The following is a 19,235-nucleotide window of genomic DNA, read 5'->3' on the forward strand; positions in this document are numbered from 1 at the left end:
CTTTGTCAAAGCCAACATCAAAGTTTGTCGTGACAAACGTTACAAATCTAGTTACTAATATTCGCAAAAACTAAAGTATACTTTATGATAGAGTCTAAATTAATTTTTTTGAAAATGGTATAAATTTTTTTTTTTTAAAAACTCCCATAAATAAGATATAAATATACTATGGCATAAAGGTATATGAAATAGTACTGAAATTTAAAAAAATAAATAAAAAATAAGTTTAAATAGGAGTACAATTTATTTGAGCAACTTAACATATAACATTATGGACGTATTAAATCAATACAATACTTTAACCCAACATTCCAGTAATATAGCTCGAGGAAAACATGCAAATAAAATACAAAGTAATAGGAACATTAAGTAGCTTTTCTGTTATTTAATAATTCTAATTTGACAAACAGTAATTTAACCCGATAATGAAAAGGTTGGTGTACTACTCATGGTTGGTGCACTTGTGTTTCTTAAATGTCTTGAAATAGGTGAATCTGCGTGCACACTGTGAGCAGTGATACGGCTTCTCTCCTGTGTGAACGCGCTGGTGTGTCTTGAGATTACTCTGGTATGCGAAGCTCTTCCCACACTGTAAGCAGTCATAGGGCTTCTCTCGTGTATGGAAGGGTTGGTGTCTTTCAAGATTTCTCTTTTCATTAAAGCTCTTCCCGCACTGTAAGCACTGATACGGTCTGTCCCCTGTGTGAACGTGTTGATGTTTCTCCAGGTTTCTCTGTTGATTAAATCTCTTCCCACACTGTAAGCAATGATACGGCTTCTCTCCCGTATGAACACGTTGATGTATCTGAAGTTCACCGTGCTGATTGAACCTCTTCCCGCACTGCGTGCAGTGAAACGGCTTCTCTCCCGTATGGATGCGTTGATGTTTTTGAAGGTCGCCGTGTTGATTAAAGCTCTTCCCACAATGTAAGCAGTGAAACGGCTTCTCTCCCGTATGAATACGCTGATGTGTTTTAAGATGACTCAGCTGATTAAAACTCTTCCCACACTCTGAACACCGATAGGGTTTCTCTCCTGTATGGATACGCTGATGTGTTCTGAGATGGCTCAGCTGATTAAAGCACTTCCCACAGTGGTTGCAGTGAAACGGCTTCTCTCCGGTGTGAACCCGCTTATGATCTTTGAGATTACTCGGCTTTTTAAAACCTTTCCCACATTGTGAGCAGCGATACGGCTTCTCCCCGGCATGGATGAGCTCATGATCTTTAAGACGACTCGGGTGTATAAACCCCTTCCCACACTGTGAGCAGTGATACGGCTTCTCACCTTTATGAACACGCAGGTGTTTTTGTAGAGTACTCGTTTTATTAAAGCTCTTCCAACACTGCGAGCATTGATACGACTTCTGTCCTGTTTGAACGCGCTGATGCTGTTGGAGATGATGCTTTTTGAGACTATCAGGATTAGTAAAATCCTTTCCACATTTTGAGCAGTGATTGCTTTCTTTCTGGATCAGTTCCTGAATGATGCGAGTGTGACGAGTATCAGAGCATGTTTGCTCACCGATTGAGCTTCCTGCGTGCACCACATTGTCATTCTTTATCATCAATCGCATATTTTCGTCAGAATGGCTCCTCCTTACGTGGTTGTAAAGGTAAATTTGACATTTGTAGGAAGTTTGACACCAAGAGCAGGAGAAAAGTTGTAGCCGGGCATCAGTCATTTCTGAAGAATTAAAAAATGAAAAGTATTAGTCACTTATTGAGACAGAATGAAACATCAGTGTCTACAGTTCATACAGTACAATTCATAATCCTTGAGTATAACCCTGTAAATCCTGTAATTTACTCTAACTGGCTACAAACACATCTGTCCACCTCTGTACCCATTACATATTTAACTGATTCTTGGATTGAAAGTAACAAACACAAAAGCTGCAGCAAACTATTTTATATTCTTCTTCTTCTTTTTTTTTAATTGTTATTTTATTTAATTGTTTGTTTTTGCTTTTTTGCGTTATGATTGATGACCATAACAATAAAATATGAATAAAATAAGTATAAATGGCATGTGCAAGTATCGGTACTCCTGACACTAGTAACCTAAACTCATTAGGCTTTAACTGACTCCAGTTACAACAATTACAGAACGTAATAAATACTGTGGCTTTTCAAACCCTATGCTAACACTGCTGTATACAACCATGGAGTTTTCTAATCAGCTGAATAAGGCTTACGGGACACAACCTCCAGGGTTGGGGGGTCGATTCCCGCCTCCGCCTTGTGTGTGTGGAGTTTGCATGTTCTCCCCGTGCCTCGGGGGTTTCCTCCGGGTACTCCGGTTTCCTCCCCCGGTCAAAAGTCATGCATGGTAGGTTGATTGGCATTTCTGGAAAATTGTCCGTAGTGTGTGATTGTGTGAGTGAATGAGAGTGTGTGTGTGCCCTGCGATGGGTTGGCACTCCGTCCAGGGTGTATCCTTCCTTGATGCCCGATGACGCCTGAGATAGGCACAGGCTCCCTGTGACCCGAGAAGTTCGGATAAGCGGTAGAAAATGAATGAACGAATATTCAGTTTGTGCTCATTCTAAGGCTCTTAGACAGCTACAGACTGAGGAACACTAAAGGCCTTGAACTAACTTCTATGTGGATTTTGTCACTAAACTCTTAGAGTCTGACATAAACATCACTATAATAGTAGCTCTCAAGTCTCCATATTGTCAACCAAACAGCAGAGCCTCTGTTTAAGCAGGTCCCCCCTCTCTTCCTGTTAAAGCCTTTCTCAAATTACCAAACTGAATCAAATCACCAAGCTGGAAAAGTCACAGCTTGAGACAAGAATCCAGTTTGACTGGTGTTTGTTACTCAAACTGAGTTGAGTACATCACTGCTTGCCCTACATGGAGAGGAACTCCCTATATATGTAAGTGTAAACATTGTTAGAAGCATTCATATTGACCAGCCACCGTGGGCAGAAGGTTAGTAGCTAATTATAATATAAAGTAGGATTGTACGTAACCATTTGAGGAGCATTTTTTCTTCCACAGGTAGTCAAATGCAAGTCCAAGGTTTTTTCCATAGTCATCTTTGTACCACATCAAGAGTTCTTGTCCTGGTTTGATGGGTTGACAGCAACGATAGAGAATACCTCCTCGATACTGGAAAGCCACAAGATTCTGTTCTTCTTCATTACGAGCACAATTCACATACCTAGAAAATTAAAAGACAGGCAGTCAGCAAAGGTCGAGAAAGAGAGATAAAGTAGGAGAAACGAATGAATCTGTTGTCAGTTGGATGATCCCACCTGCTTCTCTTAAACATGTGATACAGCTTTGTGCAGGCAACCATAGAGATTACCACTCAAGTGGAAATACAGACAAGTCTGTTGATTTAAATATTCAACACTGTGTCCAAAAAAGTCAAGAAGGTCCCTGTTCAGGCACCATTTTATGTAACACCTTGGTTTTGGGTCACATATTAAGTAAAGGGTTGTATGAGTGAAAGTATTAAAGCTTTGTGAGACAACCCCAGACAATATATATATACAAACAGTGATGACAACAGTAAAGCATTTACATTTAAATAAACAGAAAACATTTACAACTTCCCATTAGCATAAATCAGTCCGATCCCGCTTAAATTCTGGTATATAGGCAATGTCTCAGTGATCCAAATAGTTCAGATAATAAGGGTATATCTGGGACACTGTATGGGGAAATTGTTTTACGGCCTCTAAGAATCTAGTGCACCAGATGATCCATTACAAATCTATTAATAAGGCTTATCTTACTGCATATGTTCTGGGAATGTCCTAGAATACTTTCCTTATGGACTTATGTATCCTCCACTCTCGCTGACATTTTGTATATGGACATACCCAAGGATCCACTACTTCTTCTGTTACTAGATGACTCGACTCTTAAACTAAATACTGGTCAAAAAAAAAAACTCTTCATCTGGCTAACTTTCTTCAGAGACATTGTTCTGTTAGAATGTACCACTGCCAAACTCAATGGTGCAAAAGATCGGACTATCGGAAACTGGGAAGAAATGGCTGAAATTTTACTGGACAAATTGAAACACTGACAGCAACTTAAACGACTATAAGGGCTTTGATCTGAATATTCTATTATATACTGTTGTACAATATTATTTCTTAATCATGGCATCTGATGTACATAGTTTGATGTTCTGTAATAAGTAAATAATAATAAAAAAAATGTTGATCACAAAAAAGATAATAAGGGTATATCAGAAGATGGTTATAACAGTGAAACATAAATTGTCTCCAATCGTATCCAAGAGATCATCCAGGTAATAAAGTTGAACCAGATCAAATCATAGTCCACTGAAGAGTCCTTATAGTACGACGAGGTCAAACAAAAACCCTCTGAACAGATATACAAAAACACACAAATCACAATATGCACTTCACCAAATAACAAACATAGAATCACACAATGCATACACTTACATCGAGTTGTAGAACAATGCTGTTCCTCAAAATAGGGTTTCAGGCATAAGGCCACGTTAAGCAAACACCCAAAGCCATGCTGGTACCTCTACCAAACACTCTAACTTGTCTCTCGTAAAAAGGATAACACTTCCTTTAGGTTCCGAGAAACATTACAGCTTAAAACATGGAACAGATTCTTAGCACTGTTACAAGGTTATGCTCACTTCATTGACCTCAACGGTGCGAAATGAAAAAAACTGCTCAACCCCTTGAACGGGAGCAGATTAAGGCAGTTTATATTGTGCAGTGTTGCTGCAGTTTTGAACACAACCACGTCACTTGTCTGTTGTGGAAACAAGAGTAGGCAAACAACTGGTAGGCAGATGAAAGAACTCTTTTCACTCTAAAAGCATTTTTACAAAGTGACTCGACTGAAAAGGACTTGGTTATGCAGATATACACTGCTCACTGATTCGATATGAGTGAGATACAAGCCTAGGCTTCTCTACACTTTATATACCACTTGATGAAAAGTGTGGTGCATTAAGGAAAGGTGGGGCTACATCACAGAGGTGTGAAGAGATGTCTTCAGACCAACATGCATGGAGAGGGTGGCCAAAAATTAAAGCTAAAATACTAAACAGAATGAAGACTTGCAAGTGTATTCCTCACCTCATCCAGTTAGAATGCGTCTCTCGCTGGCCATCTATGTATTTCTCACACTGCCTTCTCCTGGATATCTACAAATGAATGCATAACAATATTATACACTTACATTAAATTACATGAACTCAAGTATAAAACTCATGTCTTTGAGGACTGGAGCCCTATATAATAAGCAGTGGTATCTCTTCAACATCCACAAAAATAAAATAATCATTGAACACTTTATTGGGAACACCTGTCTACTTTTTCATACTGGCCAGCAGCTTTCTGACCATGGTACGATTGTTGGTGCCAGTCAGGCTGATTTGTGTAATTCTATAAGTGGTGATCTGGAATTTTCACACACACTCTAGAGTTTGCTGAGAATTGTGCAATAAAGAACAAGCAAGAGGTTATGCAGACAAAAAATGGCTTTTCTTCTTCCGTGCGATGAAGATTTTGGACCTCCACTGAGAATCCTGAGGCATCTAGAGATCTACCAGCTCCAGTTAGACTCTGCAATACTATAGAGGAGATGTGATCTTTTGCATCAAAACAACATTTGTCAGACTGTATATTTATAATCACACCCTCCAGTGTCACCCAGATGAGGATGAGGTTCCCCTTTGAGTCTGGTTCCTCTCAAGGTTTCTTCCTTTACCATCTAAGGGAGTTTTTCCTTGCCACTGCTGACTGAGCCAACTCAGACTTGCTCATTGGGGAAAAATACATACACATTTAAATATATCTAATATTAATCTTGAATTTTGCATTCTATTAATCTTTATATTATTCTTTATAATAACCTTTTGTTCTATGTTTATGTTCTGTAAAGCTGCTTTGAGACAATGTCAATTATAAAAAGCGGTATACAAATAAACTTGAATTGAATTGACTCACTGCCATTTCGATCCAACCCAGCTACTAAGGGGTTAATTCTCAGTGCCAGACCCAAACCTGAATAAAAATCGGAAGGTTGCATAAGGAAGTGCATCCTTCATTAAACCAATTTAAGTATGTGGATTGGATGGTGACCCCAAACATGGAGCATCTGAAGGACAACAACCACAACAACTGACTAAGTGACTATGTTTTATAGGCAGTATGTGTGTTTGTAGGTTGTTACTTCTCACTAATGTCCAAAATGCCGAAGGCAGCAGTTTTGCTTTGCGGTAAAATTGCATAAAAAATAAATTAAACATGCTGATAATACCAATTTAATTTTGCTGTTGGCATTTCTCTCAATCTGATCTCAGATGAGGAAAAAAATAGGCCTTCTATTTTTAGCCAGTTTGCACATGGCAAAAAGCCAACGAGAAGAGATTCTCTCTTATGGATCATCCCGTTAAGGAGAGACATTAAACAAAGATTCGTTGCATCCGTCTGGTCACTGTAAAAGTCCTTGTGTGCTACCTATGTATGTCCAGGATACTTATGCAGTTTACAAAAGGCTGAAAGCTTTATATCATATTTTAGATATTTACATTTACCTTAGAAATATTAGCATTAGAAAATTAGTAGCAAGAAACTCACCACCCAAGAGTAGGCACTATTCATGGCTTCCTCTCTGTCCACCAGGTCTCCTTCACATGGCCCAAAATGTGCACCGAGTGGAATAGTGTCCCACTTATTAAATACCCCCAGGCCTGCATCAGGAACATCAGACATTCGAACCTCTAGACCGTGCGGAAGAGTTTGTGTTGCTCGGTTAGTAATCCCCAAAGGAACAGGGGTATCAGAGATAAAAAGAGCAGGACCATGAACCTCACACTTGTTGATGAAGTAGGACTTGCAGTCCTCACAGTCTGGAAGTTGAAAATGCAGCAAATTAAACTCTGAGTCCAAATAAATGCACAAACCATAGCACTAGTATCATAACCTCATGGAAAGTGCTTGTGGCAGGCTGATAGATTTATACTGTATGCTTTTATTTATACCGGGACATTAGACTGTTTTACAATAGTATTATTAGACATGCATATAATGATCATGTCATGTACTATATAATAATACATGTCCTTGAATAGCTATCTATAGCCTGATGTCTGCTGTAAACTGTAGACACTTTAAAGTAAGGGTAGGCAACACATTCTGCTTCTACATTTGTTATACCACATATAACAAAATTATGTAACCAAAATAACAACAACACAGAATTATTTATTTACAAATCATTTAATTATTAAAGAATATAGAACCAATTGAAAACTTAAATTAGTCACATAAATTGTAATATATAATAAAGTATAAAATTCTAACCAAAAACATATAGAATTTTCTCTGCTTTCTGTATAGATTTGGCATTATTTAAAAAAAACAACCACCACCAAATATGGCAGTATTGTGCAGGTCACCCATGTTCTGCCACAACACCCCTGACACAGAAAAATGGCTCCATGAGAGCTCTAAAGATGTGTCCTGGAATATGGCACAAAGATGTGTACACCATGTGTACGTAGAGTAGGTGGTACATGCCAAAGTAATATCCACATAAGTACCAGGACTCACGGCTTTCCAGCATGACAGTTCCCAGAGCATCACACTACCTAAGCCAACTTGCCCATAGTTCATCCTGGACATGATTCATCAGACCAGGCCACCTTCTTCTATTGCACCATGGTGCAGTTCTGATGCTCATATTTCTTTTATAAGTGCTGTTCTCATAGCCAGCGATAACAGTCAGTGGTGGAAAGAGTACTGGATTTTAATACTTAAGTAAGAGTACTGCTACTTAGGAAATAATTCACTTGAGTATGAGTAGAAGTACTGAAAAATAATATGACTCAAGTAAGAGTAAATAAGTAGTTGGCTGAAAAAACTACAAGTTACTGCGTTACAAAGTACTTTGGTACACCTTACACAAGAAAACTTTTAGTAGTGCCAGTACAAAAGACAGAACTACTAAGTGTTAGAACTAACAACATTTATTGAAAAAATAGGACTTGAAAAAGCATTAGCTCCCGTTAAAGGAACCTCCTTCATGATGATTTACTTTACAAAGAAAATGTTTTAAAACCTGAGCTGAACTACCAGATTATACAAATAACAAATGCAAAATCACACAACAAACATTTCAGAGTAGCTTCATTCCAAAAAAGCCCTATTCAGATTTACCAGAAGTTGATTTTCGAAATTTGAACAGTCAATCCTAGCTCGCTTGGCAGTAAATAGCTGCCCAGCACAACTGAACAAGCGTTCACATGCTGCCGAAGCAGGAAGTCCTGTATTTAAACGCAGAGACAATTTCTTAACATATGGGAAGGTATGAAGAAGATCCATGCTATCAGAGGTGCATGCCAAGTATCCCTGCAGTTCACCGGTGGCATCTGGAGGGTTTGCCTTCATTGATGAAAAGAAATCATCTTCATCAGACATTTCACTTCTCTGGGACTCTTGGATTGGGAATGTTCTCAGATAGTTCCGGATATAGTCTAACCCTAGAATAATAAATAAAATGAAAACTTACAGCATGCTATGTTTTGGAATTGTCTTAATTCTAATATACATCCAATATACAGACAAGAACGTTATAGCTGTTGTAAGCTTATCTAGAAGTCTTTGTAAAACACATTTAGTGTACAGTATGTACAAGTTTGAAAAACAGATTGAGAATTATTGGTGTTCAGATGATAACTATTACTGCCACACAAAATGTATTAGAAATAAAACATAATACAAAACGTACAAAAGTAACCTGAAAAAAATTTTGTTTTGTTATTCAAAGAATGAGGATCGATTATTGTACCTGTTTCAATGATTTGGGTGTCAGATGTCCATAAAGTTTTGAATCTTGGCAAAAGAATTGCTGCTGCAATTAGTTCACGGTCTTTCATCATTTCTCCAAATCGCTTGTCAAGGCCTTCTTGTAATGCTTGCAGCAGTGGTAAACATAATTTACTGGTGGCCTCTATTCTCTGCAGCTTTGCCCTTAGCTGGAACACAGTCGGAAGCATACATCCCATGTGGGTGTTTTTTTCAGACTGTAGGACGGTGAGTGCTGATGTTACAGGCTTCATCACTGCTACATATTCAGCCAGAAAGGCAATCTCAGCTGGGTTCAACCTAAAAGATGTTTTTTATGCAAACCGATCTTTAGTAATAATTTTAATTTTTTTGATTAATTTTAATTAACCATTCAGTAAACAAATACAGAGGGCACTTACATGTTTAATTTGAATGCTGCACACACATTCCGAATCGCCTCCTCACCTCGATCTTTCATTATACGGACAACCCTTTCGACAGCCTGGTATAGCGAACACCATCGGGTTTGGTTTGGTCTTATAAATTGCAGGTGGCACTCAGCATCCACTACATCAGCAGCTGTTGAAGATCGTGTAGATTTGTTCCACAAAGCATGGCACTTAGAAAAAGCAGAGCGTGATAGCTTCCTGTAGGTTGCACTCTGGGTTTCAGCCACAGAAGCATCTGCTGTTGCCACCAGGTTCAACAGGTGACATGCACATCGCTGGTGATTTGGAAGGTGATATTCTAAACCTGTATCAGCTTCCAAAATGGAGAACATGTCATGGTACTCTGCTTCCTCTTCATATTCAGTGTCATCATCAGTTTCATGGTCAGCTGCTGTCTCTTCCTGCACCCCAATCACTCTAAAGGCCTTCAAAAAATTAGACCCACTGTCTGTAGTTGTTCTTACAATCTTATCACGGATGTGATATTGGCTGTGGATATCATCGAGGGAAGACGCCAGAATATCAAACGTATGGCGGCCTCCGAGACGTTTGCAAGCTAAAGCGACAGATTTCCGCTCTAGTGTCTCCTCTTCAATCCAGTGACCAGTGACCCCGATGTAGCTCCTCTGCCTCACACTCCAACAGTCGGCTGTTGTTGAGACAAACTCCACTTTGCTAAGCCTAGCTGTTATGGCTTTTTTGACATGCATAGCTGCTTCTTGTATTCTCATACGCACAGTTGATCTTGACATCACAGTCGCACTAGGCTGAAGAGTGTTAATCAGGGTCTTGAAGGCAGGTTGTTCAACAACTGAGAATGGCTGAAGGCCTTCACAAATAAAGTTGATCACCAGCTTATCTACTGTGGACTGAGGCACTTGTTTGGCTCCTCCTGATATTATCTGATCAATTTTGCGTTGCTTGCTTGAATTACTGGAACATGGAGTCTCCTTTCTCTTCCTTCGTTGAGCAATGCAGTTTTCGTAATCTTTCATTTTGTGTGGGTGCTTTCTCTGTAATGGCACATATGATAACTTGTCAACGCTATGAATGTTTTTATACTTAAAGCATTTTTCTCAGTTAAGATAAGGATTTACAGGGTAACAGTAATACTCGTTTAATTGCTCTGAGTAATAACTAATGAGTATAACAGGATGGGCATGCTTAAATTATGCTAGCTGTGTAGTGTTTTCATCCATTTTCATTCTAATGTAACGTGTGGGATTTTTAGCCCAACACAAAATTAGTGCTTTAGTTTACAGTAATGTGTTTAATTAGTAAAACATATACAGTGATCCCTCGTTTATCGCGGTCAATGGGGACCAAACCCCTCTCGATAGGTGAAAATCCGCAAAGTAGGATTGGCCCTACGTTTGACCTTTTCACTGATTGTCATCATCTTCCTCTTCCTCTTGGGCTCACTAGAGGAATCTTTCGCAGGGCCACGGCGCTTAGGAGGCATCGTAAGGGCTTAACGAAAAGTTAATTTCAAACACAATACGCGAGACACAGTTGACAGCGTGAACGAGAGTGGCGAGATACAACATGGGAAGAAGCTGGGAGAGGATGCGATGATGCGCAGCCAATCAGCTCAGATCTCGTGCCGGGAACCAATCATGTGCCTTGTCTGAGTGCCCGTGGGTATGTACAAAGCCTCTGAGAGAGTTTCTCTCTTTGTCTGGCATCCTGGGAAAGTGTTGTTTTTTTTATTTTTCGATGAATATTTTTTGAAAAATCAGCGATGCACTGAGGCCGCGAAACTTGAACCGCGAAACTTGAACCGCGAAGTGGCGAGGGATTACTGTACTTGTTTAATCAGATATATACACTGTTTAATCCATTTTGCCCTGTACAGCCCTTATGAAAATTAACCATGTTTTTTTGGTGTATTGATTACTATTAGCAAAACCATGGTTTTACTACACTAAGCATTTTCACATTTAAACTATCTGTTTTGAAAACCATGGTTACTTTGTTGTTACCATGGTTTTTTGTTTTAACTGTAGTAAAAACATGGTTAATTTTCGTAAACACTCGGGTAAACACTGCCAACATCATACGCAGTTTTTATTCAGTTAAATATCATCCACAAGGTTATGTTGGATTTTGTCGTGTCTCGCTTTAATGCAGGGAATAAGTTAATCACTGACGGAAAAAAACATTTATAAACAAATGACAAAAAAACGCGTGTTCTGAGCTACCGATTTACTCATACCGTTTACATTTGATATAATTAACTAACTTATCCGACATATTTAACTCAATCTTGCCAAATTGCTTGTGACTTACACCTACCTCAATGTGTTTGCGTAAGTTAGATGAGGAGTTGTGAAATGCAGATATTTCCACATGCTTTGGAAGACAGGGCTTGCAGCTCATCATGATGCTTTGCCCCTTTCTGCTTTGGTAGGTGAATATCCGAGAAAGATGAGGCCAGGGATGCTCATCACCGCCATCATCATCACCACCACGAAGGGAGCTGTCGGTCTCATCTGCAGCCATAGCCATTTCGCTGTATTTTCAATGAATCCACGCAAAGTGGTGCCAGAACGTTCATTTATTTTGAAAAAAACGCACCTCGTCACTGGCTAGCGCATTTATTGGCTCTACAGAAGCTAAAAACCAGAGTGGAGTCGGACCAGACGCTCTGACACACTCGACCCACCTTTCCAGTTTGATGTGTAGTGTGGAAAATGTGTTTAAAATACATTACGATAAACAAAAAATAGAAACTAAATCACATCCTAAACAAAATAGAACCAATTTTTTTTCTCTGACCATGCTTAGTTATCTTTAAGATATTACCCAGACATAGATTAGCAATTTAGGTCTTACAGAGGAACTCATCATCTTCAGGTTCTTCCTCTTTTATAGATTTCATCTGGAATCCTGCAGTGTGTTGGTCACTAGTCGTGGCACCTAAAAGTCCACAAATGCAATAAAAAAAACAAATCAGTGGGACAGACAGGGTGTTACTGATACACAAACAGGACTCTGACATCTTACATGGATAATCTTCAGGTTCTTCCTTTTTTATAGGCTTCTGTTCATCCACAAGGACGATGAACCCCACAGAGCTTGATGTCCCGCCATCTGAAGTAACGCAAGACTCAGTCTTCACATCTCCACAAAGCTGTGTATAGAACAAAAATGATCAAGATGGTAGAATTATAAATGAATTAGCTAACCCGCTCTAAGTGGTGAAGGGGACAGCTACTGTATGTCACCATAATACTGATGGAGGATTTGATATAGTTTTTGCAACATAATATAATCACTAAGCAACTAGCAATTGTTTAATCTATAAACTGCAGTGTTCTCTGCTAAAAATACTTGTTCATCTGCTGGGCAACAAAAAATCTAGTAACCCAGCAGTTGCCTTGTAAAGAAATCCAGCACAAAGAGAAAATGCATACAGTTCATATACCGTATTTTCCGGACTACAAGCCGCTACTTTTTTCCCACGATACATGTGTGACATTAGCAGGAAGCGGTTTTAACATTGACATGGAGGATAAAAACAAAGAAAGAAAGTGAAGAAAGGCTTACGATAAGGCAAGAAGTATGACGTGTTAATATAGGATCAGCTTTCCAGTGCTGGAAGAACTGAAGGAGCAGGAAGTTGGCTACATATTCACAGGTTGTTACGCTGTTACTACACAAAACATGGTTGTAGCTGCCTCTCTACATTACTAAGATAGAAAAGAGGTGTTATTTGTGTAGTAACAGCGTTTAGCTCAGGAGTTATTGACTCGGGAAACTCCAATCTGTGAATATGTGGCCAACTTCCTGCTCCTTCAGTTCTCTCCAGCGCTGGAAAGCTGATCCTATATTAACACGGGTCCTACTCGGTTTTCTGAAGCATCTCTTAAACACCAGAGACCCTACTGTACCTTTAACTCTGACACCGAAGGAGATGACTTCAGTGGTTTCAGTGCACAGGAGGAGAAAGATAGCGACCAATGACTTTCTTGGTAGGCTACTGTTTACTGCAAAGTTTTTATTTTTTGTTACAAGCCATGTTTCGTTAAAGCCTGTGTAAAGTTAATTTGTTTCAATGTACCTGTAGGCACCTGTGGCTTATAGACATGTGCGGCTTATATTCAGGTGCACTCGATAGTCCGGAAATTACGGTATGCTACTTAATAATAATATTTGATAGTAAAAAAAAAAACAGAAAACACTAACCTCTGCTGTTTCCATTATAAGACACCTAAAGGCTGCAATTCTGAAAAAATAAATGAGGCTCAGTAATAACCAGGGCATTCGATATATCAAACCACTCAGTACAAACAATTAAGATTATTCTGCTACCAACATGAAAAACATATTCAGGGTCTGAGCTCTAGAAAAAGGTTTTTGGTTTCTTTATTCATCACTCAAATAAATGATTTTATTAAGTTCATAATCCCCTGTAATAACCACGGAGACTGTTTTTTTTTTGTGTCCTGTTTATGTCCTCAGTCTACCTCAGTCACATGTGGAGCATGTGGTAGCGTAGTGGTTAAGGTGTTGGGCTACCAATCAGAAGGTTATGAGTTCGATCCCAGCACCACCAAGCTGCCACTGTTGGGCCCCTGAGCAAGGCCCTTAACCCTCAATTGCTCAAAGGTATAAAAAATAAGGTTGTCTGTGTGAATGCGCTCGTGTGTTTGGAGATGAATTTGTCGACCGAAACTCTTCCCACACTGTGAGCAGTGATTCGGCTTCTCTCCAGTGTGGATTTGCTGATGCTGTCGGAGATGACAGTGGTTAGTAAAACTTCATTTTATCCTCTCAGATGAAATCGCATATAATATTCTGTTCTGAGTTATGTAGTCTTAGACAGAAGGAAGGCAATTAAAATATCTGACCATGACCACCATGTTGATTCTCATTTAATTCATTGTAAATTGCATTTCAAATTGCATTAGATTAAAATTCTGCATCACACGCTACATATATAATTAAGTTTAATAAACTTATAACAAAATAAGCAGGCATTACAGGGTTCTCAAATCATTGTATGGAATTGATTCTATTCCCCACCAAGCCACAGGTCTTCCTTTAAGTATCAAAGTGATATAGATGTCACAGATCTCTATGCAAAACAAAAAAAAACAGCTTTACTGCCTATAAGGTAACATGAAAATAGTGCGATGAGGAGGAAAAATGGTCTAAAGTGTTCCCAGGTGATCAGAGACACCGAGCAGATTGCACAAGGAAAGTGCTCATTTAAAATTGTGTTCAGTGTCTCAGCTGACTTGCTGAAAGCATAGCACAGCTTTAAAAGATGACGATCTGACAACTGGAACAGATTTATAACCCAGCTTTCATTCTGAAATCTTCCTTCAGATGAAGCATTTGTTTACAACACAGCTGTGGGCAGACAGACTGGCACGTTTCCCGTTAAAAAAAGTGCTTGGCTACAAAAAAGCTCTTGAATTGTATCACAATTACATTTTCCTCAATAGCAATGACAAGCTGAAGGTATTCAAATTCACTAAACATATGTTACTATTTTCCTCTCTTGCTTGCCTAAACAACCAACAGATGCAGTCTGATTACCCGGGATGTTGGCACTGTACAGTATCCATCCCACTCAGGAAGGTTCTACTCTTATTTCTCACAGCAGAGCTCACGGTGTCAAAACAAGCTTAGTTTGGTGACAATACAGAGCGGAGGCCAGAGAGCAGCCAAACAGGATAACAGCCATTTGCTTTGGGTAGTGATTCAGCTTCCACTATACTGAGACGTCGCCTGTTCCCGAAGCTAAACAAAATGTATAAACACTCAGTTTAGTTTAGTAACCTAATTAACATAAAATTAGATCCTACTCAATAAACAGTCGACTCTTGTTTAATATAGAATATTTAATATTTAATAAGTTAATTATAAGTAAAATCCCAGATGGATAAGACATAGTTGATTCTAGTGATGGTGTCCAGTACTGACTTGATTATGCATGATTTACCAGCTGCAGCATTTGATGATATTCCCTTTCATTATACATTCTGTGTATGATAAACCATTTTGTTTGTTTCTTGCAAAAACAATTTTCTGTATATTATCTATAAATCACACTTGTCATACAATTATGTTGCAAGACATACTAAGGACACAGCAGATACAATTCACTCATCTCAATAAAACTGTCTTGTATTTGGCTTAGATTCAATTCGGGGTCAAAGATAATTTCCTATTTTACAGGTGCTATTCTGTGTTTTTGCCTTTATCCAAATCTGCAATGCTGGTGGAAATTTTATTAAATAACGTTTTCCGCCAACTATGAGGGTGTCTGATGATGCTTAACTTCATCCTTTTCCCATACGGATACATGTGATTTATTTCATCTCATGTTGAGAAAAATGTTTGACTATTGTTATCAGTTTTTGTATTTTTGTGATTATTCTTTTTTTTTTTTGTATTTACAAATTTTTACTGAAATATTAATTCAGGCCAAACTGGAGTTAGAGCCAATCATTTCTCAACCATTTGAATTCTACTTAATATAATTATGCTATAAATAGAGTGTTATTATATGACCATAAGAGACAAACATCTAAACATCATCCAATGAGACGAGTAAAAAAAAATTACAGACGACCCCTTGATAAACTAATCCAATATGTATAGGGCTTTTGATCATTTTGAGGAAAATATTATGTAACACTAATGTAATTTGTTGACGGTCCCTTAGCTCTACTGGAGCGCTCTAGTAGAGCTAAGGGACCGTCTACAAATTACATCAGCAACTAGATATTACGGGTCTTCATAAAAAATAAATAAATAAATAAAAAGTAGTCTCGGGTTTTTAAATATTCGACGTATATTATTGCCTGGTCTGTGAAGGATAATAATTTATAGGTGTTATTTTTTGCGCGTTCGACTGAGTGAAGGCAAAAATCCGAATGTGCGAGTGTGAAACCGAAGTTTATATAAAAAAAAAAACGCGTCTTTGTTTATTGTGATATTTTAACAACCGAGAATAAATTCAGTGTTCCTCAAGATGGATACGGATAACATTCGTTCACCAGACTAATTTAGGCAATGTATCATTAGCAAAATTCCCAATACACAGAATACAAAATTCACTTCACTATAGAAGCGGTTCAAAGTAAAACAATTTTTTAAAAGCTGCGTCCCAAATCGACTTCTGGCTATAACAAATGCACTAGAAAGGGGGCGGTCGCTATGAGCTCGTGCTCTACGTAGTGCACTTATATAGGAGCTAGCTATTTGGAATCGAACCATTAGATTTATACGCAACCTGATCCGCTCATCTAGCAAGATTTAATTTGACTTACATCGTGCGTGGATGCAAATCTTAACTTGTTCAGATCCGAGTTTTTTCCCCTATTGAGTCCTTTGAGAAATATTTTTACGTACATGGGATTAAACCAGTCAAACAGCGGCGTATTCCTTCTTCGACTTGCAGTTGTTGTTTTCTAGCGTTTGGAGAATCACCATTTCGGCTCATTAGCGCCATCTACTGGGCTGGAGTGTTAGGCAGGTTCAGGGACTGCATACTGTAGTGTATAAGTGGACATAATGGCGCCATTGACCATCATTGAAGTTTTGAAACCATCCTTATACAGGCACAGCAAAACCAAGCAAAGTTTTTGCACTGAAGACGTTTGAGATCAGAAGATGAATCTGAGATTATAGATCAGAATTTAATTTCTTGATATTTACATCTAGATGTGTTAAATAACCCAGAACACGTCACCGTTTGTGCCAAAGCACAGAATTCATACTTGAGCAAAACTAATCAGACACATTAAAGTAAAATACGGTATAAAACATTTAATATGTGGTTGCAACGTCTCGCGATAAACCGACATCCGACCTGGAAATTCTCAGAGAAATGGAAGAAGCAAACCTTTGCGAGTAGCAACAACGCAGACCACTTTACTGTGTTTATTAACTTGTGAACACTATAGTGAGAAAAGCTAAGAACTAATAGAGATTAATAGTGTGTTTTTGGTACTTTATTTAAATCATTCAGCTTTAACATTAATTAGCTGCAAACTGTGAACTAAAGGAACTTGGTTTGAAACAAGGAACACGTTTACACTTGTCAAACATTTCATATATCAATTATGTTCATGACTACAGCCTCAGGTGCTCACTGCTTGCACAGCTTCTAAAGGACTTTAGTCATAAATTTGTTTCTCTGTAAAAAATTGTGTAGCTATTTTGAGATCATATAGCTAAAATACACATTGATATAATCTTTGCTAATTATGATATACTTTAAATTGTCTGGACTTTGACACACTTATGTGTGTTAAATTAATTTAGAGAACTGAATCTCTGTTCACACTGTGAGCAATGATACGGCTTCTCTCCTGTGTGAACACGCCGATGTTTATGAAGATCGCTCTGTTGAATAAAACCCTTGTGGTGTCTTTGGAGATTATTCTGTTGCAGTGTTACGGCTTCTCTGTGTGAACGCGCTCGTGTGTTTGGAGATGACTTTGTTGACTGAAACTCTTCCCGCACTGTGAGCAGCAATACGGCTTTTCTCCTGTGTGAGTCATCTGGTGTCTTTCGAGATATCTCTGTTGCTTAAAACGTTTCCCACACTGTGAGCAGTGATGCGGCTTCTCTTTGTGAATGCGCTCATGTGTTTGGAGATGACTTTGTCGAGTGAAACTCTTCCCGCACTCTGAGCAGTAATACGGCTCCTCCCCTATGTGAATCCTCTTGTGTCTTTCGAGATATCTCTGTTGATTAAAGCTCTTCCCACACTGTGAGCAGTGATACGGCTTCTCTCCGGTGTGGATTTGCTGATGCTGTCGGAGATGACAGCGGTTAGTGAAGCTCTTTCCACATTGTGTACAGTGATACGGCTTCTCACCCGTGTGAATACGCTGGTGCTGTCTGAAATTACTCCCGTTATTAAAACGCTTTCCACAATGTAGGCAGTAATACGGTTTCTCTCCCGTGTGAATGCGCAGGTGCTGGCCAAGATTCCGCAGGTGAGCAAACCACTTTCCGCACTGCGTGCAGGAATACGGTATTTTTTCTCTCGTGTGGATGCACTTGTGCTTACTGAGATCACACACAGAAATAAAACACTTCCCACATTTTGAGCAGTTATAGGTTTCCTTCTGTCTTTGTCTAGTAGTGTGAAGTTCAGCTGAATATGTTTGCTGAATATTGGAGCTTCTTATGGTCACAACATTGTCTTTTTTATTTCCACTTGACATCAGAAATCTCGCATACTCCTCGGAGTGGCTTCTCTTCATGTGACTGTCCAGATAAAACTGATAAGTGTAAGTAAGCTGACAGCAGGTGCAGGAGAAAAGTTGCAGCGGGTCGTTGTTCATTTCTGTAGCACAAAAACATAAAATGTATAAATAACTTATTGAGAAACCAGCTATTTTAACTTATTTTAGAAACTGTGATACATATTTCTACCACAGTCATTGTCTGTAAATGTATTACAATTGCTTTGATAAATCATAATAGTATACGTTTTTTTCTGGATGGTTTTTATACATGCTAAATCCAGGGTTTTGAGAACACACACACACGAGCAATAAACAAAAGAAAACACATCCAATAGAACGTATATTTATTTAATCAGCCATATTTAGTAACCATTTTATGCAGATCAAGGTTGCGATGGATTTGGATCCTATACTATGGGAGACCAGTTACTGATATATGAAGTAGATGAAGTACCCACTGATATTTCTTCTCTCTTGTCTAAATCCACATGTTTCTGGGGATAACTCAAGCTTGAGGTAATACAAATCACTGCAATTTAAAAACTCCCTATGTGGTGAGCAACAATGCAGCTTCTTTCCTAATATCCTGATGTTGTCCGAGAGCCTATTTTCTCAGGAAACCTAACGGGGAAAAATCATGTGACCAAACTGATCACTAGACCTGGAATAAATCTGTAGAGGACCCAAGCTGGGTTTTTAGTCTACACCTACAGAAGGAGATGAATGAAGAGCAAATTAAACCCTGTAGCAAGTTCATAATACA

General features: G+C 38.7%; 1 pseudogene; it reads right to left on the reverse strand.

Annotated features, from left to right (window-relative positions):
- Positions 1 to 245: 245 nt before the first annotated feature.
- LOC113653724 overlaps positions 246 to 19,235 on the reverse strand; it is a 40,534-nt pseudogene continuing 21,544 nt past the window's right edge.

The sequence above is a fragment of the Tachysurus fulvidraco genome, chromosome 10, assembly GCF_022655615.1.
Source record: "Tachysurus fulvidraco isolate hzauxx_2018 chromosome 10, HZAU_PFXX_2.0, whole genome shotgun sequence".
Classification (NCBI taxonomy): Eukaryota; Metazoa; Chordata; class Actinopteri; order Siluriformes; family Bagridae; genus Tachysurus; species Tachysurus fulvidraco.